Source organism: Lagenorhynchus albirostris, chromosome 15, assembly GCF_949774975.1.
Source record: "Lagenorhynchus albirostris chromosome 15, mLagAlb1.1, whole genome shotgun sequence".
Classification (NCBI taxonomy): Eukaryota; Metazoa; Chordata; class Mammalia; order Artiodactyla; family Delphinidae; genus Lagenorhynchus; species Lagenorhynchus albirostris.
In genome coordinates, this window is record NC_083109.1 from 30,539,555 (window position 1) to 30,564,399 (window position 24,845).

A 24,845-nucleotide genomic window follows, 5' to 3' on the forward strand; every position below is an offset into this window, starting at 1 on the left:
AAAGAAGTCAACAATCAGTTATAACTCTCTGGAAATGCACAGGCTACCAGATAGAAATCAATACAACTCTGTTTAATGGAGCAGTCATGAAAGATTAATTTGTTTTTAAATTAAAGGACATGAATTTGTTCTGTCTATAGATAAGGTAACTTAATAACTAAATTCAAGTATACTAAGGTTATTAGAAGGCACTAAATTTCCCCTACATATGGACCCCTTTTTCTAAACTGTAGCATAAAAGTTGCTGAGTTGTGGTGACTCTAATTCAAACCCTTAACCCTTTGGAAGACGCACAGTCTCTATATGCTTTTAAAGTTACTCTGGGAGAAGTGGCAAGAAGGTCCTCTATAAACCTGGATAGGTTACCTCCTATTCTTGAGGGTTCTGGGTTGAGCACATTAATTCCAAGACTTTACTGGTGAATTCTCAATTACCAGAAAAGGTAATAGTTTTTTGGAATTCCTACAGGAGCTCAGAATCCCTGAAGAGGAAAGATTAGAAGATATAAACTGTATGTACTAAAACTGAAACAAGGAAGTTTAGTAAATCACAAGCACTTCTAGAGTGGTAAAACAAGAACAAGCTAACAAATAAAAAATTGAAGATTCTGTTAGTGTTCAGCCTTAAAAACAAGAGAATATAATGTCTTTGTGGTTTAAAAATTCATCAGCCAGGAAATAAGGATAATTCAGAGGGTTCCACAGCAGTAAGTGGGCTCCACTGAAGATGCCACAGCAGAGGCATTAACTGCAGACTTGAGCTTAGACTAAGACCACCACTAAGACTGTAGGCAAGTTTAAATTTCCTCATGTGTAAAATGAGGATAGTTAAAACAACTGTCTCGGGGATGTGCGTAGCATATAGTGAGTGCTCATCATCACTAAGGTCTATTGGTTCTTTGGTGCAAGGGTAGCATTGGGGTTAGTGTCTAAATTTTCCTGAGTCAGGGATAATTTGGGCCTGGGACACATTTCCCTGGGCCACTCTGGTTCAGATCCAAATCTTTGAGACTTGGTCACAAGTGTATATTGATTGATTGATTGATTGGCTGTTTTGGGCTCTTTGTTGCAGCGCGTGGGCTTCTCCCTAGTTGTGGTGCATAGGCTTAGTTGTCCTGCGGCATGTGGGATCTTAGTTCCCCGAATAGGGATCAAAGCAAGTGGACTTTCTTTCTTTCTATTTTTTTTAGTAGATCTTTATTGGAGTATAACTGCTTCACAATACTGTGTTAGTTTCTGCTGTACAACAAAGTGAATCAGCCATATGCATACATATATCCCCATATACCCTCCCTCTTGAGCCTCCCTCCCTATCCCACCCTTCTAGGTCATCACAAGCATAGAGTCGATCTCCCGGTGCTATGGTGCTGCTTCCCACTAGCTAACTATTTTACATTCAGTAGTATATATACGTCTACGCCACTCTCACTTCGCCCCAAATTGCGCCTCCCCTCCCATGTCCTCAAGTCCATTCTCTATGTCTACGTCTTTATTCCTGCCCTGCCACAAGGTTCATCAGTTCCATATTTTTATTTTTTTTTAGATTCCATACATATGTGTTAGCATATGGTATTTGTTTTTCTCTTTCTCACTTACTTCATTGTGTATAACAGACTCTAGGTCCATCCACCTCACTACAAATAACTCAGTTTTCTTTTTTTTTAATAGATATTTATTGAACTATAATTGCTTCACAATACTGTGTTAGTTTCTGTTGCACAGCAAAGCGAATCAGCCATATGCATACACATGTCCCCATATCCCCTCTCTCTTGAGCTTCCCTCCCATCCTCCCTATCTCACCCCTCTAGGTCATTGCAAAGCACTGAGCCAATCTCTCTGTGCTATGCTGCTGCTTCCCACCAGCCAACTATTTTACATTCGGTAGTGTATATATGTCGATGCTACTCTCACTTTGCCCCAGCTTCCCCCTCCCACCCCATGTCCTCAAGTCCATTTTCTATGTCTACCTCTTTATTCCTGCCCTGCAACTAGGTTCATCAGTACCGTTTTTTGTTTTTTTTTAGGTTCCATATATATGTGTTAGCATACAGTATTTGTTTTTCTTTTTCTGACTTATTTCACTGTGTATGACAGACTCTAGGTCCATCCACCTCATTACAAATAACTCAATTTCATTTCTTTTTATGGATGAGTAATATTCTATTGTATATATGTGCCATATCTTCTCTATCCATTCATCTGTCGTTGGACATTTAGGTTGGTTCCATGTCCTGTCTATTGTAAATAGTGCTTCAATGAACACTGCGGTACATGTCTCTTTCTGAATTACGGTTTCCTCAGGGTCAATGCCCAGTAGTGGGATTGCTGGGTCATATGGTAGTTCTATTTTTAGTTTTCTAAGGAACCTCCACACTGCTCTCCATAGTGGTTATATCAATTTACACTACCACAAACAGTGCAGGAGGGTTCCCTTTTCAACACACCTTTTCCGGCATTTATTGTTTCTAGATTTTTTTTTTTTTTTTTTTTTGCGGTATGCGGGCCTCTCACTGTTGTGGCCTCTCCCGTTGCGGAGCACAGGCTCCAGACGGGCAGGTTCAGCGGCCACGGCTCACGGGCCTAGCCGCTCCATGGCATATGGGATCTTCCCAGACCGGGGCACGAACCCATATCCCCTGCATCAGCAGGCGGACTCTCAACCACTGCGCCACCAGGGAAGCCCCTGTATGTCTTCTTTGGTGAAATGTCTGTTTAAGTCTTCCACCCATTTTTTAATTAAATTGTTTTTTTGATATTGAGCTGCATGAGCTGTTTGTATATTTTGGAGATTCTTTGTCTGTTGTTTCATTTCAAATATTTTCTCCCATTCTGAGGGTTATCTTTTCGTCTTGTTTATGGTTTCCTTTGCTGTGAAAAAGTTTTTAAGTTTCATTAGGTCCCATTTATTTTTGTTTTTATTTACATTACTCTAGAATGTGGGTCAAAAAAGATCTTGCTGTGATTTATGTCAGAGAGTGTTCTGCCTATGTTTTCCTCTAAGAGTTTTATAGTGTTTGGTCTTATATAAAGGTCTTTAATCCATTTGGAGTTTTTGTGTATGGTGTTAGGTAGTGTTCTAATTTCATTCTTTTACATGTAGCTGTCCAGTTTTCCCAGCACCACTTATTGACGAAGCTGTCTTTTCTCCATTGTATGTTCTTGCCTCCTTTGTCATAAATTAATTAAGTAACCATATGTGTATGGGTTTCTCTTTCTATCCTGTACCATTGATCTATATTTCTGTTTTTGTGCCAGTACCATACTGTCTTGATTACTGTAGCTTTGTAGTATAGTTTGAAGTCGGGAGCCTGATTCCTCCAACTCCATTTTTCTTTGTCAAGATTGCTTTGGCTCTTCAGGGTCTTTTGTGTTTCCATACAAATTGTAAAATTTTTTGTTCTAATTCTGTGAAGAATGTGATTGGTAGTTTGATAGGGATTGCATTGAATCTGTAGATTGTTTTGGGAAGTACAGTCATTTTCACAATATTGATTCTTGCAATCCAAGAACATGGTATCTTTATCCATCAACCTTTCATTTCTTTCATCAGTGTTTGTTGTTTTTTTTTAAATTAATTTATTTTATTTTATTTTTGGCTGCATTGGGTCTTCGTTGCTGTGTGCGGGCTTTTGTCTGATTGCGGCGAGCAGGGGCTACTCTTCATTGTGGTGTGCAGGCTTCTCATTGTGGTGGCTTCTCCTGTTGGGAGCACAGGCTCTAGGCATGCAGGCTTCAATAGTTGTGGCACATGGGCTCAGTAGTTGTGGCTCATGGGCTCTAGAGCACAGGCTCAGTAGTTGTGGTGCGTGGCCTTAGCTGCTCCGTGGCATGTGGGATCTTCCTGGACCAGAGCTCAAACCCGTGTCTCCTTCATTGGCAGGTGGATTCTTAACCACTGTGCCACCAGGGAAGCCCTCATCAGTGTTTTATAGTTTTCTGAGTACAAGTCTTTCGCCTCTTTAGGCAGGGTTATTCCTAGGTATTTTATTCTTTTTGTTGTGACGGTAAATGGGATCGTTTCCTTAATTTCTCTTTCAGATTTTTCATTGTTAGTGTATAGGAATGCCAGAGATTTCTGTGCATTAATTTTGTATCCTGCAACCTTACCAAATTCACTGATTAGTTCTAGTAGTTTTCTGGTGGCATCTTTAGGATTTTCTATGTATAGTATCATGTCATCTGCAAACAGTGACAGTTTTACTTCTTTTCCAATTTGTATTCCTTTTATTTCTTTTCTTCTCTAATTGCCATGGCTAGGACTTCCAAAACTATGTTGAATAAGAGTGGTGAGAGTGGACATCCTTGTCTTGTTCCTGATCTTAGTGGAAATGCCTTCAGTTTTTCACCATTGAGTATGATGCTTGCTGTGGGTTTGTCATATATGGCCTTCATTATGTTGAGGTAGGTTCCCTCTATGCCCATTTTCTGGAGAGTTTTTATCATAAATGGGTGTTGAATTTTGTCAAAAGCTTTTTCTGCATCTATTGAGATGATCATATGGTTCTTATTCCTAAATTTGTTAATATGGTGTATCACATTGATTGATTTGGTTTACTGAAGAATCCTTACATCCCTGGGATAAATCTCACTCGATCATGGTGTATGATCCTTTTAATATGTTGTTGGATTCTGTTTGCAAGTATTTTGTCAAGATATTTGCATCTATGCTCATCAGTGTTATTGGTCTATAATTTTCTTTTTTTGTGATATCCTTTTCTGGTTTTGGTATCAGGGTGGCTTCGTAGAATGAATTTGGGAGTGTTCCTCCCTCTGCAAGTTTTTGCAAGTTTGAGAAGGATTGGTGTGAGGCCATGTGGTCCTGGTTTTTTCTTTGTTGGAAGATTTTAAATTAAAGTTTCAATTTCATTACTTGTGATAGGTCTATTTATATTTTCTAATTCTTCCTGGTTCAGTCTTGGAAAACTGTACCTTTCCAAGAATTTGTCCATTTCTTCATGTTTGTCCATTTTATTGGCATATAGTTGTTTGTGGTAGTCTCTTATAATTCTTTGTATTTCTGCGGTGTCAGTTGTAATTTCTCCTTTTTCATTTCTAATTTTATTGATTTGCATCCTCTCCCTTTTTTTCTTGATTAGTCTGGCTAAGGGTTTATCAATTTTGTTTATCTTCTCAAAGAACCAACTTTTAGTTTCATTGATCTTTGCTATTGTTTTCTTTGTTTCTATTTCATTTATTTCTGCTCTGATCTTTATGATTTCTTTCCTTCTACTGACTTTGGGTTTTCTTTGTTCTTCTTTCTTTAGTTGCTTTAGGTGTAGGGTTAGATTGTTTATTTGAGATTTTTCTTGTTTCTTGAGAGACAGAATTGCTATAAACTTCTAGTCAAGAACTGCTTTTGCTGTGTCCCATAGGTTTTGGGTCATTGTATTTTCGTTGTCATTTCTACGTATTTTTTTATTTCTTCTTTGATTTCTTCAGTGATCTCTTGGTTATTTAGTAATGCAGTGTTTAGGCTCCATGTATTTGTGGTTTTTACAGTTTTTTCCCTGTAATTGATCTCCAATCTCATAGCGCTGTGGTCAGAAAAGATGTTTGATATGATTTCAATATTCTTAAATTTTCCAAGGCTTGATTTGTGACCCACAATGTGACCTATCCTGGAGATGTTCCCTGTGCCCTTGAGAAGAAAGTGTATTCTGCCACTTTCAGGTGGAATGTTCTATAAATATCAATTAAATCTATCTGGTCTATTGTGTCATTTAAAGCTTGTGTTTCCTTATTTATTTTCTACTTGGATGATGTGTCCATTGGTGTAAGTGGAGTGTTAAAGTCCCCTACTATTATTGTGTTACTGTCAATTTCTCCTTTCATGGTTGTTAGCATTTACCTTATATATTGAGGTGCTCCTATGTTGGGTCCATAAATATTTACAATTGTTATATCTTCTTCTTGGATTGATCCCTTGATCATTATGTAGTGTCCTTCCTTATCGCTTGTAACAGTCTTTATTTTAAAGTCTATTTCACCTGACTGAGTATTGCTATTCCAGCTTTCTTTTGATTTCCATTTGCATGGAATATCTTTTTCATCCATTCACTTTCAGTCTGTACATGTCCCTAGGTCTGAAGTGGGTCTGTTGTAGACAGCATATATATGGGTCTTGTTTTTGTATCCATTCAGCCAGTCTGTGTCTTTTGGTTGGGGCATTTAATCCATTTACATTCAAGGTTATTATCTATATGTATGTTCCTCTTATCATTTTCTTAATTGTTTTGGGTTTGTTTTTGTAGGTCTTTTTCTTCTCTTGTGTTTCCCACTTAGAGAAGTTTCTTTAGCATTTGTTGTAAAGCTGGTTTGGTGGTGCTGAATTCTCTTAGCTTTTGCTTTTGCTTGTCTGCAAGTGGACTCCTTTCTGAAGTGACCCAGACAGAGAATTTGGGGAAACAAGAGTTAGTTTAGGTATATTTCTTCAATAACAATTTCCAGATTTCTAATCTGTATAATTCAAAAGCTTATCCAGTTTTGGATCTTAATTTTGTAGGAGGAATACATAGCCTTAATACAGCATCTAAGATGCTTATGACTAACTCAGCAAACCCCAAATAGTTATGAATACAGCAAAGTGTGCAGGCTGCCAGGTAGTTAGACACTTGTGACAATTACTTTAAGTTTCTAAATATTATAGTCCTAAGCACGGACTGAAAGTCTCTCCCCTTTGCCTACTGGGATCATTTTGTTCTTTTTTTTTTTTTTTTTTTGGTACGTGGGCCTCTCACTGCTGTGACTCTCCCGTTGAGGAGCACAGGCTCAGTGGCCATGGCTCACAGGCCCAGCTGCTCCACGGCCTGTGGGATCTACCTGGACCGGGGCATGAACCCGTGTCCCCTGCATCGGCAGGCGGACTCTCAACCACTGTGCCACCAGGGAAGCCCCATTTTGTTCTTTTAAGAAAGATATAGGAAGATGTCATCCTTAAGACGATTTCAGGCAGACAATGGAACAGATGAGACAATGGCACAGGCAAAATATGTTAGTTTAATATTCTAGGAGATGAGTCTGGTTCTCCTGATTTTCTATTTTCCAAAATTCTAAAAAAAATCTAAATCATTCCAGAACAGTGAATAATTCTCCTCTAAATAGGTTTTTAAATGTCAGGACTTGCTATACCATTAGCCCTGAAAGCTCCTATATAAAAACATTTTACCTGACCACTACTAATCTTCATCATGCAAAGCACTATTATCTTAATTTTATAGATGGATGTATTAAAGACAGTACAAGTTTGTGATTTTTTTTTCCCACTTCTGGATCAGGAATGAGATGGGTGGCTCACGTCATATGAAGCCTTACAAGGTTTATGTTCCCAGTAAGGTCAGTGTACATCTAGGGTGGCATCTATTCTCTGGCTGATCAATTTCCCCAGGGGTTACTGGGCTCAGTGGGAAAAATTTACACTAACTAAACCTAGAACAGGCCAGCTCATAAACCATTAACATCAACTGATGAATTCAAACCAGGAAATATGTCTAGCAGTTCTCTCTTGGAAGATCTTATACATTAAACCAATTACAGAAAAGAGAATGACATGTTCTTTTTAAATTTATTTTTACTTACTTAATTAATTAGTTTTTGGCTGCACTGGGTCTTTGTTGCTGCACGCGGTGGGTACTCTTCGTTGCTGTGTGCAGGCTTCTCATTGCGGTGGCTTCTCTTCCTGTGGAACAGGGGCTCTTGGTGCATAGACTTCAGTAGTTGTGGCACATGGGCTCAGTAGTTGTGGCTTGTGGGCTCTAGAACTAGGCTCAGTAGTTGCGGCGCACAGTCTTAGTTGCTCTGTGGCATGTGGGATCTTCCCAGATCAGGGATTGAACCCATCTCCCCTGCACTGGAAGGCAGATTCTTAACCACTGAGCCACCGGGGAGGTCCTGAGAATGACATATTCTTGAGATGTTTCTATTACACTGTCAGCTCTTCTCTTCTAAAAGGACAGTTCCATTTGGAGAACCAGTATTGGCATCTAAAAACACAGAAGCTTCCTTCTTTAGTGGAAGAGATATAATGGCAAACAAACACTCCTTGGTTTTCCTTTTTGCCTATCCAGATAGCAGAGACACCTTCCCCCCAATATCTCTTTTCCCTGTCTTCCACTCTAATCAGGAGTTTTAGCTGGGCACATGGCTCCAGTTTCCAACTTTCCTTGCAGCTGTGCATGGCCACATGTTTCATGGATTCACACATGATGATTCACAAAGAAGGGTCTGGGAATCATGATTAACAGAGCACTGAAGGTGCCTCCCACCTTCTGCTTCATCCCTTTCTCCACCCTGTAATGTGGATGCCATGATCTTGCTCAATAAGAATATGGTTTACACTCAAGAGGAGAATAGAGTACTAAGAAGGAAAGGGGATAATTGGTAAAACGTCATGAAGTTCCCTTCATGATGCCATGAAGTTCCCTATCAGATCAGTGCCAACTCTTACATGAGTGAGAAATAAATTTTAATCTTGTTTTAAACCAGTTGTTGTTTTGTGTTTTTTGTTACTCACAGTTGAACCCATCTATCTAATATAGAAATGTTCTGGATGAGTACTATTTTAAATTATTTTATATTAATAGACATTTGCAATATCAGATCATGGATCTTAATTCCAGTTCAGAAAAATATGATTTTTGTTAAGACATGTCATTAGCCTTCTGTCATGGCACCACATTGGATAACTAAGTAGAACACAGGAAATTCCACAGTACAATGCAATCTTCTTGATAGGAAGTAGTCTGGAACCATCAATAATACATTTACATATACATCTTCACAGAACCATAAAGACCATCATCCTTAATTAAGTGTTGTAGTCCAAATGACTCACTTTGCAGAGGAAGAACCTGAGGCACAAAGAGGATGGGTTTTTCAAAGTCAAAAGCCTGGCTTTTTTAACTGCAGCCACAAACTTGGGGGAAATATGCTCTGTCGATTGTACTTCTATGTATCTTGTTTCTAATAACTCACTTATACTAACATATAATCATTGGTTATCCCCAAATAAAACACCTAGCACTTAGCTCATCAAGCTCACATAAAAATTAAAAATGTAGCATGTAACAACAGACAATTGCATGTAACATGTAACCATAGGCATTACAGAATAATTACTGAGTTATGCAGAACTCTCAGCAGAAAAATTAGTTACAAGAGGAAAACAGCAATTAAAAATAACAGTGGTGCAATGGTTTTAGTTACAATAGTCCCATTGTAATGTGTAACTCTAGTTTCCCCGAGTTACACATTATTATTACTTGTACTGAGGGATGTACCAATAATCATGACATTATTAACGTACATAAATGCAACAAAAAAAATAATACTGGCACATGAATCTTTTCCACATTTTATATTGAAACACCATTCTTTGGTTTGCAGCCACAGTAACTGTTTATAGGGCTTTTCTAATCATTTGTAACTGACAACCAGTCATGGGACACCAATCAACTTTATTTTTAAAAAGTCACTTTATTGGGGCTTCCCTGGTGGCGCAGTGGTTGAGAGTCTGCCTGCTGATGCAGGGGACACGAGTTCGTGCCCCGTTATGGGAAGATCCCACATGCCGCAGAGCAGCTGGGCCTGTGAGCCATGGCCGCTGAGCCTGCATGTCTGGAGCTTGGGCTCCGCAGCAGGAGAGGTCGCAACAGTGAGAGGCCCGCGTGCCACAAAAAAAAAAAAGTCACTTTATCTCTTCTTCCTACAGGATAAGTTGGTGTGCTTCTAAGAATCTTAATGTAACAAAAAGGGAACGTGGATAGATCTTGAAAAGACCATGCTAGGTAAAAGAAGCCAGTCAAAAAGGACCACATATTGTATGATTCCATTTATATGAAAGCCCAGAATAGGCAAATCTATAGAAAGAGAAAGAGTATGTTAGTGATTTCTTAAGGGTAGGAATGGTGTATGTGAGGGGATGGTGGCAGCATTAGGGAATGATGGTTATGGGAGCAGGATTTCTTTTGGGGATAATGATAACGAAAATGGTCTAAAATTGATTATGATAATGGATGCACAACTTTGTGAATACACCAAAAGCCACTGCATTGTAAAATTTAAATGAGTGAACTATATGGGATATAAATTATGTCTCAATAAAGCTGTTTAAAAAGGGGGGTGGGCAGTCCTAACCACAGCAATCAGAGAAGAAAAAGAAAAAGAATCCAAATTGGAAAGGAAGAAGTAAAACTGTCCCTGTTTGCAGATGACATGATACTATTCATAGAAAACCCTAAAGACACCACCAGAAGACTACTAGAGCTCATCAACGAATTTGGTAAAGCTGCAGGATACAAAATTAGTACACAGAAATCTATTGCATTTCTATACACTAACAAAGAACTATCAGAAAGAGAAATTAAAAATGACACCATATACCATTGCATCAAAAAGAATAAAATACCTAGGAATAAATGTAACTAAGGAGGTAAAAGACCTGTAGTTAAAAAACTGTAAGACACTGATGAAAGAAATTGAAGACGACACAAACAAGTGGAAAGATATACCATGTTCATGGATTGAAAGAATTAATATGGTTAAAATGACCATACTGTCAAAGGCAATCTACAGATTCAATGCAATCCCTATGAGAATATCAATGGCATTTTTCACAGAATTAGAACAAATAATTATAAAATTTGTGTGGAAACATGAAAGACCCCGAATAGCCAAAGCAATCTTGAGAAAGAAGAGCAGAGCTGGAGGTATCGTGCTCCCTGACTTCAGACTACAGCACAAAGCTACAGTAATCAAAACAGCATAGTACCGGCACAAAAACAGACACAGTGATCAATGGAACAGAATAGAGAGCTCAAAAATAAACCCATGCACTTACAGTCAATTAATCTATGACAAAGAAGGCAAGAACATATAACAGAGAAAATACAGTCTATTCAAAAAGTGGTGCTGGAAAAACTGAACAGCTTACATGTAAAAGAATGAAATGTGAACATTTTCTCACACCATATACAAAAATAAAATCAAAACCAATTAAAGACCTAAATATAACACTGGAAACCATAAAAATCCTAGAAGAAAACATAGGTAGAACACTCTTCGACATAAATTGTAGCAATATTTTTTTGGATCTGTCGCCTAAGGCAAAGGAAACAAAAGCAAAAATAAACAAGTGGGACCTAATTAAACTTAAAAACTTTAGCACAGCAAAGAAAACCAATGACAAAACAAAAAGACAACTTACTGAATGGGGGGAAATATTTGCAAATGATATGACCAATAAGGGGTTAATATCCAAAATATAAAAATAGCTCGTGCAACTCAACATCAAAAAAACAATCTGATTAAAAAATGGGCAGAAGAAAAGTGAACCCTCTTGCACTGTTGGTAGGAATGTAAAATGATACGGCCACTATGGAGAACAGTATGGAGTTTCCTTAAAAAACTAAAAAATAGAATTACCATATGACCCAGCAATCCCACTACTGGGCATATACCTGGAGAAAACCGTAATTCAAAAAGACACATGCACCCCAATGTTCATTGCAGCACTATTTACCAGCACTATTTAGCCAGGTCATGGAAGCAACCTAAATGCCCACCAACAGACAAATGGATAAAGAAGATGTGGTACATATATACAATGGAGTATTACTCAGCCACAAAAAGGAATGAAATTGGGTCATTTTGTAGAGACGTGGATGGACCTAGAGACTGTCATACAGAATGAAATAAGTCAAAAAGAGAAAAACAAATATCATATATTAACGTATATATGTGGAATCTAGAAAAATGGTACAGATGAACCGGTTTGCAAGGCAGAAATAGAGACACAGATGTAGAGAACAAATGTATGGATACCAAAGGGGGAACATGGGGGTGATGGTGGTGGTGGTGGTGGTGGTGGTATGAATTGGGAGATTGGGATTGACATATATACACTAATATGTATAAAATAGATAACTAATAAGAACCTGCTGTATAAAAACATAAATAAAATAAAATTCAAATAAAAAAATTAAAAGTGGGCAAAAGACCTGAATAGACATTTTTCCAAAGAAGACACACAGATGGCCAATGGGCACATGAAGAGATGTTCAACACTGCTAATCATCAGAGACATGTAAATCAAAACCACAATGAGGTATCACCTCACACCTGTCAGAATGGCTATCATCGAAAAGATCGCAAATAACAATTCTGGCGAGGATATGGAGAAAAGGGAATCTCTGTACACTCATGGTGAGAATGCAAATTGGTGCAGCCACTATGCGAAACAGTATGGAGGTTTCTCCAAAAACTAAAAAAGAACTACCATAGGATCCAGCAATTCCACTCTGGGGTATTTATCAAAAAAAACCCCCAAAACACCAATTCGAAAAGATACATGCACTCCAACATTCACAGCAGCATTATTTACAATTGCTAATATATGGAAGCAACCTAAAGTGTCCATCAACAGATGAATGAATAAAGAAGATGTGGTATATATATGCAATGGAATATTACTCAGCCATAAAAAAGAGTAAAATCTTGCTATTTCTAACAACAGGGATGGACTTTGAGGGCACTATGCTAAGTGAAATAAATCAGACAAAGACAAATACTGTATGTTATCAGTTATATGTGGAATCTAAAAAAATACAACTAGTGAACAAAACAAAACAGAAACAGATGCACAGATACAGAGAACTAGTGGTTATCAGTGGGGAGAGGGAAGCAGGGAGGAGCAAGATAGAGGCAGGGGATTAAGAAGTACAAACTACTATGTATAAAATAAATAAGGTACAAGGGTATAATGTACAGCACAGGGAGTATAGCCAATATTTTATAATAACTTTATCATTTAAAAATATTTATTTATTTATTTATTTATTTATGGCTGCATTGGGTCTTCATTGCTGTGTGCGGGCTTTCTCTAGTTGCGGTGAGCAGGGGCTACTCTTCATTGCAATGCGTGGGCTTCTCAATGTGGTGGCTTATCTTGTTGCAGAGCACAGGCTCTAGGCATGCAGGCTTCAGTAGTTGTGGCTTGTGGGCTCTAGAGCACAGGCTCAGTAGTTGTGGTGCACGGGCTTAGTTGCTCCGCAGCATGTGGGATATTCCTGGTCCAGGGATCGAACCCATTTCCCCTGCATTGGCAGGTGGATTCTTAACCACTGTGCCACCAGGGAAGTCCTTATAATAACTTTAAATGGTATATAATCTATAAAATTTTTGAATCTCTATGTTGTACATCTGAAAGTAATATAATACTGTAAATCAACTATACCTCAATGTTTTTTAAAAAGTTACTTCCTGAAAAAAAAAAGGCGGGGGGAAGAAAACTGACTTAAGATAACCATCAGAAATGACATATCCAGAATCTCCTAAAAATTTAAGAAAGTATGTAGTACAGTTCAGTCGTAACAATTTTTTATATCATCTGGCCACTACCAGAATGGAACCTCTAACCAGCCACAGCTCGGCAGCCAGGTTAAAATGGCGGCATAACTGGTCTCGTATTTATAAAAAGGAGAGAACTGAAATGTAGCAAAGATTGTTCTTGTGTTCACTCTTTCCATTGTCCCACCCCTTGCCTAACAACAATCATTAGGAGAGCACTTTATTAAAGGAGATAAACTACACTCACAATAACTCTGAAGTTATTAAATTATAAATTCAATAACTCTGAAGCATTCCATTATAATTACCCCTTTGCAGGCTAAGAGAGGTAGTGGTTCACCAAAGCCACACAGTTAACAAACAGTAGGGCCAGAACTTACTCAAATCCCACATGCTTTCCACTACATCACCTTACTTCTTGTTTGCTTGTATGAAAATAAACTTGTAACTTACTGTGCAAAAATATATGCTTAGGTTTTCAAGAGTTAGAAGTTAGTCTGAATAAAATCTAAATGCAGCCTCTGCTCCAATGATTTCACTGCATTTGTGGTTAGTTTTCTTAGCCTGAAGAAAGTCCTGAAGTTCCTCATGACGAGCCAATTTTCTTCAGCTTTACAGAAACTTTTAAGTCAGATAATACATAAAATGTCAGAAAAAGAATATTAAAATTATAACCTCAGATCTAATAAATCCAGATGTGAAGTACCCCTTAACTTCATTAAATGTAGTGGAGTTATTCAACAAGAGTGTCTTCCCACCAGATGTGTGATTTCTATAAATTCAGATTAATCAATACCTGGCACTTAGAAGATACTCAGTAAATATTTATTGACATGAATAAAGGTAAGATGGTAAATCCAAGCAGCATACTGGATGAAATAACTGCAATATTCCTAAATAGACAAAAACCACCCTTGTTTCTGGCATAAGATAAGAAAGGAGAATATACAAGCTTTGTGGCCTCTGAACAGCAGAGCTTCTAATCAACAAGGACCTATTGTATAGCACAGGGAACTGTACTCAACATTCTGTAATAATCTATATAGAAAATAATCTGAAAAAGAATGGATATATGTATATATATAACTGAATCACTTTCTGTATACCTGAAACTAACACAACATTGTAAATCAACTATACTCCAATATAAAATAAAAATTAAATAAAAAAATAAAGAGCAGAGCTTCAACCCCACTAATCCTTGGGCTCTTTCTAGCCCATACAACACTTAAAAACAGGGGAACCGGACAAAGGCTTCATGGTACGGCACAAGCCCAGGGGCTTCTGGCTGCATTAAATGAGGGCAAGAAGTCAACACAGTTGAAACACATACTCCCAGAGGGTTCTTTGAAAAAAAGATGTTCTTTTTTTTTTTTATAGTTAAAAAAAATTTATTGGAGTGTAGTTGATTTACAATGTTGTGTTAGTTTCAGGTGTACAGCAAAGTGATTCAGTTATACGTATATTCATTCTTTTTTAGGTTTTTTTTTCTCATAAAGGTTATCACAGAATATTGAGTAGAGTTTCCTGTGCTATACAGTAGGTCCTTGTTAGTTAGCTATCATATATAGTAGTGCATGTATATTAATCCCAAACTCCTGATTTATCCCTCCTACCCCCCACCCACCTTTTTCCCTTTGCTAACCATAAATTTGTTTTTGATATCGGTAAGTCTGTTTATGTTTTGTAAATAAGTTCATTTGTGTCATTTAAAAAATTAGATTCCACATATAAGTGATATATTTGTCTTTCTATGTTTGACTTACTTCACTTAGTATGATAATCTCTAGGTCCATCCATATTGCTGCAAATGGCATTATTTCATTCTTTTTTAATGGTTGAGTAATATTCCATCGTATATATGTACTACACCTTCTTTATCCATTCCTCTGTCGATGGACATTTAGGTTGCTTCCATGTCTTGGCTATTGTATTTAGTGCTGCAATGAATACTGGGGTGCACGTATCCTTTCAAATTATGGTTTTCTCCAGATATATGCCCAGGAATGGGATTGCTGGATCATACAGTAGTTCTGTTTTTAGCTTTTTAAGGAACCTCCATACTGTTACCCATAGTGGTTGTACCAATTTATATCGCTACCAACAGTGGAGGAGGGTTGTCTTTTCACCACACCCTCTCCAGCATTTGTTTGTAGACTTTTTGATGATGGCCATTCTGACTGGTGTGAGGTGATATCTCACTGTAGTTTTGATTTGCATTTCTCTGATAATTAGTGGTGTTGAGCATCTTTACATGTGCTTTTTGGCTTTTGTATGTCTTCTTTGGAGAAATGTCTGTTTAGATCTTCTGCCCATTATTTGATTGGGTTGTTTGTTTATTTGATATAGAGCTGCATGAGCTGTTTGTATATTCTGGAGATTAATCCCTTGTTGATCACTTTGCAAATATTTTCTCCCATTCTGTGAACTATCTTTTCATTTTGTTTATGGTTTCCTTTGCTGTGCAAAAGCTTTTAAGTTTAATTAGGTCCCATTTGTTTATTTTTGTTTTTACTTTCATTACTCTAGGAGGTGGGTCAAAGAAGACAATGCTGCCATTTATGTCAAAGAGAGTTCTGCCTATGTTTTCCTCTAAGAGTTTTATAGTATCCAGCCTTACACATAGGTCTTTAATCCATTTTGAGTTTATTTTTGTGTATGGTGTTAGGGAATGTTCCAATTTCATTCTTTTACATGTAGCTGTACAGTTTTCCCAGCATCACTTATTGAAGAAACTGTCTTTTCTCCATTGTATATTCTTGTCTTCTTTGTTGTAGATTAAGTGACCATAGGTGCATGGGTTTATTTCTGGGCTCTCTATCCTGTTCCATTGATCTGTATTTCTGTCCTTGCATCAGTACCATAGTGTTTTGATGACTGTAGCTTTGTAGTATAGTCTGAAGTTAGGGAGTGTGATTCCTCCAGCTACATTGTTCTTTCTCAGGATTGCTTTGGCTGTTCGAGGTCTTTTGTGTTTCCATACAAATTAAACGATTTTTTGTTCTAGTTCTGTGAAAAATGCCATTGGTAATTTGACAGGTATTGCAGTGAATCTGTAGATTGCCTTGGGTAGTACAGTCATTTTGACAATATTGATTCTTCCAATCAAAGAACATGGTATATCTTTCCATCTGTTTGTGTCATCTTCGGCTTCGTTCATCATCATCTTATAGTTTTCAGAGTACAGGTCTTGTGTCTCCTTAGGTAGGTTTATTCCTAGGTGCTTTATCCTTTTTGATGTGATGGGAAGTGGGATTGTTTCCTTAATTTCTCTTTCTGATATTTTGTTGTTAGTGTATAGGAATACAAGAGATTTATGTGTATTAATTTTGTATCCTGCAACTTCACCGAATTCATTGATGAGCTCTAGTAGTTTTCTGGTAGCATCTTATAGGATTTTCTATGTATAGTATCATGTCATCTGCAAACAGTGGCAGTTTTACTCCTTCCTTTCCAATTTGGATTCTTTTTATTTCTTTTTATTCTCTGATGACTGTGGCTAGGACTTCCAAAACTATGTTGAATAAAAGTGGTGACAGTGGGGACTTCCCTGGTGGTCCAGTGGTTAATAATCTGCCTTCCAATGCAGGGGACACGGGTTTGATCCCCGGCCAGGGAACTACTACTCCCTGCCCACATGCCATGGGGCAACTAAATCCACGTGCTGCAACTGAGCCCCTGTGCCACAACTAGAGAGCCCACGTGCCACAATTACAGAGTCCATACACAACTAGAGAAGCCCGCATGCCACAACTACTGAGCTGGTGCACTCTGGAGTCCACACACCACAACTAGAGAAAAGCCCGCACGCCGCAACGAAAAGTCCTGTGTGCAGCAATTAAGACCCGACACAGTCAAAAATAAATAAATAAATAAATAAATAAATAAAGCGGTGACAGTGGGCATCCTTGTCTTGTTCCTGATCCTAGAGGGAATGCCTTCAGCTTTTCACTGTTGAGAATGATGTTAGCCGTGGGTTTGTCATATATGGCCTTTATTATGCTGAGGTAGGTTCCCTCTACGCCCACTTTCTGGAGAATTTTTATCATAAATAGGTGTGGAAGAAGTACGTACTTCCTATCTTCTTTATCTGAATAGTGAAATGAACCCTACTACTCAGCACCTAGCATAAAGACTTGCATAGAGTAGGTGTTCCACAAGCATCTGTTTTAATTCAATAGGCAGGAAAACATAGTTTTCAGCACTAAAACCATTTTAGAGTCCTGATAAGGAATAATCAGCTCAACTGACTAAAAATAAGTATATTGATCTTATCTATGGTCTTTTGAGGCATCCCTTTATAAAGGCATTCTTTATCTTTCAGAAAAGACCCACAGTATTATTATTTTAAAATTAACAGCATAATCATAGCAAGATTTTGCCTATGGAGAAACCATAATAGCACATACATTTAACGGTCTTCTCAAATACAATTAGAGGCTCTCTAGAGATGGTCACTAAGCTAAGAACACTGACCTGTTTAACTTTCGTTTGATATCAAGGTTACTTTCCCCAGAATACACAGATTCAGGAGATAAATAAAAACAACAGGCTTAAGGTAAAATGGAGCAAGAAAAATAAGTAGGGCTTTATATTCGCATTACTTTATTCAGTAATTTTACTGAATAAGAATGTGAAGACATGAGGTTAAACAAGAGGTATTATGAGAAATGGTGATCAAAGGATTTTTTCCCATAAAGTACAATTTAAAGTAAAAGAATGATATTCAGTGAAGAATTCTCCCTGCCTTTAAAAATATTTAATAATTAATTCTATAATACATCACCTTGATTTCTTTAGTCTACATACAATTTCACAAAAATACTGACAATATGTTAGGGATATACATATGTGAAAAGCCCAGTCTAAGAAGAGTGAATGGATTAGACATTCAGGGGCTGGGTCATACTGACTCTGGAAATCTCCCAATTTTTAAAAATTAATTAATTAAAAAATTGAAGTACAGTTGGTGTACAATATTGTATAAGTTACAGGTATACAATATAGTGATTCATAATTTTCATTTTTTTAATTTTAAAAAATGTTTATTTATTTATTTGGCTGCATTGAGTCTTAGTTGCAGCATGCGAGATCTTCGTTGCAGTATGTGGGATCTTTCATTGTAGTGCGTGGGCTTCTCTCTAGTTATGGCACATGGGCTCCAGAGCACGTGGGCTCAGTAGTTGCGGTGTGCAGGCTCTCTAGTTTTGGCTCATAGGCTCCAGAGCGTGCAGGCTCAGTAACTGTGGTGTGTGGGCTCTCTAGTTGTGGCGAATGGGCTCCAGAGTGCGCGGGCTCAGTAGTTGCAGCATACAGGCTCTCTAGCTGTGGCACGTGGGCTCCAGGGCGTGTGGGCTTAGTTGCCCCGTGGCATGGGGGATCTTAGTTCCCTGACCAGGGATCGAACTCACATCCCCTGAATTGGAAGGTGGATTCTTAATCACTGGACCACCAGGGAAGTCCCAATTCATAATTTTTAAAGGTTATATTCCATTTATAGTTATTACAAAAATTTGGCTATATTCCCTTCCAATTTTTAAATTCTAGTTAGTACTCTTTCCTCTCCACTGCTGATTCTAATTTATAAAAGACTTTCATTTACCTCTACCTTTAACTTTCAGAGCAATTAGAGTGTACATTCTCAATTGTAAAAGGAAAACAATCATTCATATTTTACTACAGTACTCAATTTCATTGTAACACTCACTAAAACAAAAGATTAACACAATTCCTTTTATTCTGATTCAAACTCATTATCTTTTATCAAGAGCATAACAGTGTAAGATTACTTGGCAGTCTCTCATACAAAATGTATTTCAGAGTAACCCCAAACAGTCTTAGTTGATAAGATAAAGGTCTTCTTTACAGAACTGCTAATAAATGTGGAAGAGAGGACAGGATTAGAAAATCACCATTTTGCCACAAAGAACGCTGACATGATCATCAATGGGGTCTTTTAGCATCACTAGAAGTAGGGTAGCCAGACACAGCAGGCCTCTGGATGTGATGCAACATTAAGCATCTCCTAAGCATTTCTTGCCAAAAAACTTCAATCTGTTTTAATCAAGCCTCTAGAGCTAACTTCCATTTGTAGGAAATACAGGGAACAGAGCAACAAACTGACACTGCGATTTAAGTGAACAAATCCCAAATGCGAGAAGTTCCACAGGACAACTGACCTGGTTCCTGTAAATAGTCCACGACACACAAAAAAAGTGGAGAGAGAGGGAGGTAGGAGGAACTACCCTAGATCAAAATACGCATGAGAGACAAAATGACCAAATGTGATCTGTGGACTTTGAATCCTGGTGTGAACAAGCCATCTCTGAAAAAGATATCCTTGAGACAACTGGGCAAATGTGAATAGCGTCTAGTTATTAGATGATACCAAGGAGTAAGTGTTAATTTTATTAGGTATGAGAATAGCATTTTGGTTCTGTAAGACAACATTCTTATTTTTAAAAGATGCATATAGAAGTATGTCAGGAAACACGTACAAAAATGTCTCGGATTTGCTTTAAAATACCTCAGCAAAGAAGGTAAAAGAAAAAAGGATAAATGAAACAAATGTGGCAAAATCTTGATAACAGTAGAATCTGAGTGATGGGCATATGGGCGTATGTTGTACTATTTTTCTACTTTTGAGTGTATTTACAATTTCTTATAATAAAAAAAAATTAAAAAGAAGAATCTCACTAGCAGAGAACCCTGAAAAACAGTACAGGTAAATCTATTAAGTAATATTAATCTTGGGTAGAAAATAAATGGATCAATGAAAAAAATTTATGTGGCAGTTGCTTATTTAGAAATCGAATTAGTTATATGGAAAACATAAATTTTCCCTTTTTATATGGTTAGTGCTATCGACTGTGCTATATGACATGTCCTCCCCAAATTCACATACTGAAACCAAATCCCCAATGTGATGGTATCTAGAAGTGATTAAGTGATGAGGGTGTCGCCCTCATGAATGGGATTAGTACCCTTATACAAGTGGCCCCAATAAAAAGGACCCCAGGGCTTCCCTGGTGGCGCAGTGGTTGAGAGTCCACCTTCCGATGCAGGGGACACGGGTTTGTGCCCCGGTCTGGGAGGATCCCACGTGCCGCGGAGCGGCTGGGCCCGTGGGCCTTGGCCGCTGAGCCTGTGCGTCCGGAGCCTGTGCTCCGCAACGGGAGAGGCCACAGCAGTGAGAGGCCTGCGTACCGCAAAAAAAAAAAAAAAAAATGGACCCCAGATGGCTTCTTCACCCCTTCCACCATGGGGGGACATAGCAAAAGACAGTGAGAAGTACCGGCTATGCACCAGCAAGTCGGCCCTCCCCAGACACTGAACCTGCTGCCCCCCTGATCTTGGATTTCCCAGCCTCCAGAACTATGAGAAATTTCTGTTTGTAAGATACCCAGGCTATGGTATTTTGTTATAGCAGCCAGAACAGATTAAGACAGTCAGACAGCTATGAAATATAAAGTTTTATTCCTGAGGTAGCTTATACTACTGAAAACCCATAGCAAAGAACAAGCAGTTTTACAGGATACATTAAAAAAAACTTTTAGGAATGCAACTGTTTCCTCTCCTCAGAACTGTGTCATGCTTTTATATAATTCTGAAGTTCTAAATAGATGGTGGTAGTGAACTGAAATAGAGAAAACTAAAACACAGAAAACAGAATTCACAGCTGCATTTTGAACTGAGTGCTGTGAGCTTTGGATTATCCAGGTGGACCCTAAACCCAATGACAGTGTCTTTATAAGAGAGAGAAAGAAGAGAAGACCATGTGAACATGGAAGCAGAGATTGTAGTTATACAGCCAAAAGCCAAGGAATGTGTGGAGCCACCAAAAGCTGGAAGGAGCAAGGAAGGATTGTCTCCTAGTTTTTGGAGGGAGTGCAGCAGCTCTGCTGACACTCTGATTTCAGACTTCTGGCCTCCAGAACTGTGAGAGAATAAATTTCTACTGCTTCAGGCCATCAATTATGTGGTAATTTGTTACAGCAATGCTAGAAAACTACGCAGCCCCTTTGCCCCATTCTAACAAGTCATTTTTATTTACCTCACTTTTATTTACTGCAGTAGTTCAGCAATGGTTAATTACTTCAAGAATATCAGAAGAAATAAAAAATATATATGCTCCCCAAATCTCTCCTTATTCTCTAGCCATTTTCTGCAAAGGTCTCAATTTCCTTTATCAATAGTGTTCCAGGGAACTCCCTGGCAGTCCAGTGGACTCGGCGCTTTCACTGCTGTGGCCCAGGTTCAATCCTGGTCGGGGAACTAAGATCCCATAAGCTGCTTGGTGCGGCCTAAAAAAAAAAGTCATCCAAAAGTGCCATTGCAGGATAGCATATGAATAGTAAGGCATGGACATATACACATTACCAAACGTAAAATAGATAGCTAGTGGGAAGCAGCTGCATAGCATGGGGAGATCAGCTCGGTGCTTTGTGACCACCTAGAGGGGTGGGATAGGGAGGGTGGGAGGGAGGGAGACACAAGAGGGAAGAGATATGGGAACATATGTATATGTATAACTGATTCACTTTGTTATAAAGCAGAAACTAGCACACCATTGTAAAGCAATTATACTCCAATAAAGATGTAAAAAAAAAAAAAAAAAGCTTGTGAAAGTTGACAATATCAACTGAGACACTTGGTGGGTTGGAGAATGAGGGCCTGGGTTCTAAACCTGGCTCCTGACCTTGTGAACCTGAACAGGTTACTTCTTTGACCATTTGTTTTATCATCCATAAATAACCCTTTGAGGGTTGCTGTAAGGAGTAAATAAGCAGTACATTTAAAGATACTAACATAAAAGGTTTTTACTATAGGTTAGCTAATGTGAAAGATGATTTTCTGGGTACAATATTTCCCCTGGCTATTGATACACTGTTCTATGATACAAAAAAAATCTTTCTCACTACCACAAAATTTCCTCTGGACTGTTTACAGGGACAATCAATAAGTTTAAGTAAAAATTTTTATTTAATTATAGCAAGGCATGAGATTTCCAACATATCTCTGAGGAAGTTTTGCAATTTCTTTTGCACTAAAGGAAAAGAATGAAAGCCAACACCTTTGATTTACCTTCCCACCAATTTTCCATAAACTATATTAGCTCATACTTCAGTGTTTCATTATTTGCCAAACTCTTTCTTTTAGTCCAAGATGAAGAGCCTATTTGGATATTTCAAGTTTATACCACTGAGCAAAATTTTTCATGCTCAGAATTGGGAGAGAACAATAAAGAGACACAGGTAATTTATAATTTTTTGGTTTGCCTAGATGAAGTTAACATACAAGTATTGCAGCACCATTCCATCTCCAAATAAAAAAATATTTTAAGATAACATAAAGCATACTGATAGACTGTTGGTGAAGTTATTAACACTGTCATCAAATGAACTGAATGCTCATTATACTTGCAGTGCCATATTTGTACTTCTTTTGTTCTCAGTTAAACATTATGACATTAAGTTTCCTAAAGAAGAACTGTATCTGATACAAACACCCGTCTAATTAGGAAAACATAAATAACAGACAAAATGAGACACAGATTTTTTTTTTTTTTTTTTTTTTTTTTGCGGTACGCAGGCCTCTCACTGCTGTGGTCTCTCCTGTTGCGGAGCACAGGCTCCGGACGCGCAGGCTCAGCAGCCATGGCTCACGGGCCCAGCCGCTCCGCGGCACGTGGGATCTTCCCTGACCGGGGCACGAACCCGTGTGTCCTACATCGGCAGGCGGACTCAACCACTGCGCCACCAGGGAAGCCCGAGACACAGATTTTAAGACAACACACATAATTAATGTTCTACAGAAGCCTATGGTTTATAGGACCAAGCTTTACGACAAGATGAAAATTTGTACTAATCCAAATGACTAAAACTTTAGAAGAAGAAGAAAATGAAAAGAAGAGGGAAACCTCACTTCAAGAAAAGTCAATAAATGAAAACAAGAACAACTGAAAGCAGGTAAACTGGAAGTTATTTATAATATAAAAACATTCACTATAGTTACTATAGTAGTAAGCAACACTAATACACCTAACAGCATTGAATCCATAAAAATTCAAGTTTCATTACACTTTTTCAGAGCAAAATCACAACTTAACATGAGGTTCACTTGTAATGCTATCTAAAAAGTAGCTTCCTTTCCTTGCCAGTCAGGCTTGTTCCAACTCAAGCACCATGGAGGTGCAGAGCAACTGTCTGGTGTCATACTGTCCTTACGTCGGGTGCAGGGCCCAGGATGGCTTTCCCAGGCATGGCCAACCAAAAGTAAGGCCACTGATCAGTTGTTCCTAGGCCAGCTGGCGTTGAAGAAAGCGTCTGATTCCCACCTCCACAGCAGACAAGGCTCAGCCAGCTGGCTTTCAACGGACTGCACTAGTTGGAGTGCTCACAATTCTTTTCAAACCATCTGGCATTCTTTTTGAATCCTAAATTTACCCAACACTACACTCTGATGTTTGAAATGCTCAGATAATTGGAGGAGTCTCCACTGCCTACCCAGATAAGAAAAGAAAGGGGCAGAGTAACTGCTAAGTCAATTACTTTAAGAAACAATTTCTAAAATTAAAAATCAAGACAGATAATAAGGGGTATAGATAATTTAACATGCAGAAAACTTTTAAGAATCCCTTAAGGCTGGCTGGACATAACTCTCCCTACTTTGAACTTCTACAGAGCCTGTCTTTATCCCTCAATGTGGCCCTTAGAGTGGATTTTGTATTGCTACATATATTTATCTTCCCAGCTAGCTAGTAAGTGAAAAGAACAGTATCTTATGGCTACTTTAAAAAAATCTGTTGATGACATACTGGGTGTTTTAAAAGTTCCATTTCCAGAAATAAGAAAACTTAATGAGGAATAACATGAATTAACACGTGGAAGGAGCCTTACCTCTGGGCAGGCCAAATAAACAAAGAACAGAACTTGGCTTGAAATAAAAATATTTTATCAAGTGACCAAAATGATTTCTCAAATGACCAAATTGCTGGGAAGTGCTATAGGGTGCTCATCTGTCAACTGCAGATCATCTGTCATGTGGGGTAATCTGGGGAATAGAGAGGCAAGGAATCAGAAAAAGCCCACAAAACTAAAAACAGGAGGGTCACATTCATAGCCAATATACTCTAGGAGATATAAGTACTTCAAACAAAAATATTACAGTGACCAAGTCAGATCAAATATTAGAAACCAGAGAAGCATATACAAACAATAACTATAATTATTTTTCGTTGCATTAACCGCCATGCCAAGTACTGAGTTTAGCATTTTACACGTTATCTAATTTGACACACAAAACCAACATATGAGGTGGGTGCTATTCTTATTTCTACCTTGCAGATGAGGAAACAGGTTAGGAAACCTGCCCAAGGTCACATGGCAAAAAGTGAAAGAGCTAGAATTCAACTCCAATCAGTCTGACTGCAGAATCTAGGTGCAAGACTGCCAATGTTAATTATACTTGTGAAAGAATGAAATGTAATGTAACATAGGTAAAA

At 38.1% G+C, this 24,845-nt stretch overlaps 1 protein-coding gene across 2 annotated transcripts in view; it reads right to left on the bottom strand.

Annotated features, from left to right (window-relative positions):
• Window positions 1-24,845, bottom strand: part of RNF24 (ring finger protein 24) — a 149,628-nt gene that overhangs the window by 119,000 nt on the left and 5,783 nt on the right. Inside the window, exon 1 of one of the 2 annotated variants that reach the window (XM_060125169.1) lies at window positions 24,241-24,284. The exons of the other annotated variant lie outside the window; for it this stretch is intronic. The gene's annotated coding sequence lies outside the window, so the exon portion shown is untranslated. Of the gene's footprint in view, window positions 1-24,240; window positions 24,285-24,845 lie in introns of those variants that run through there. 2 annotated transcript variants of the gene reach the window in all.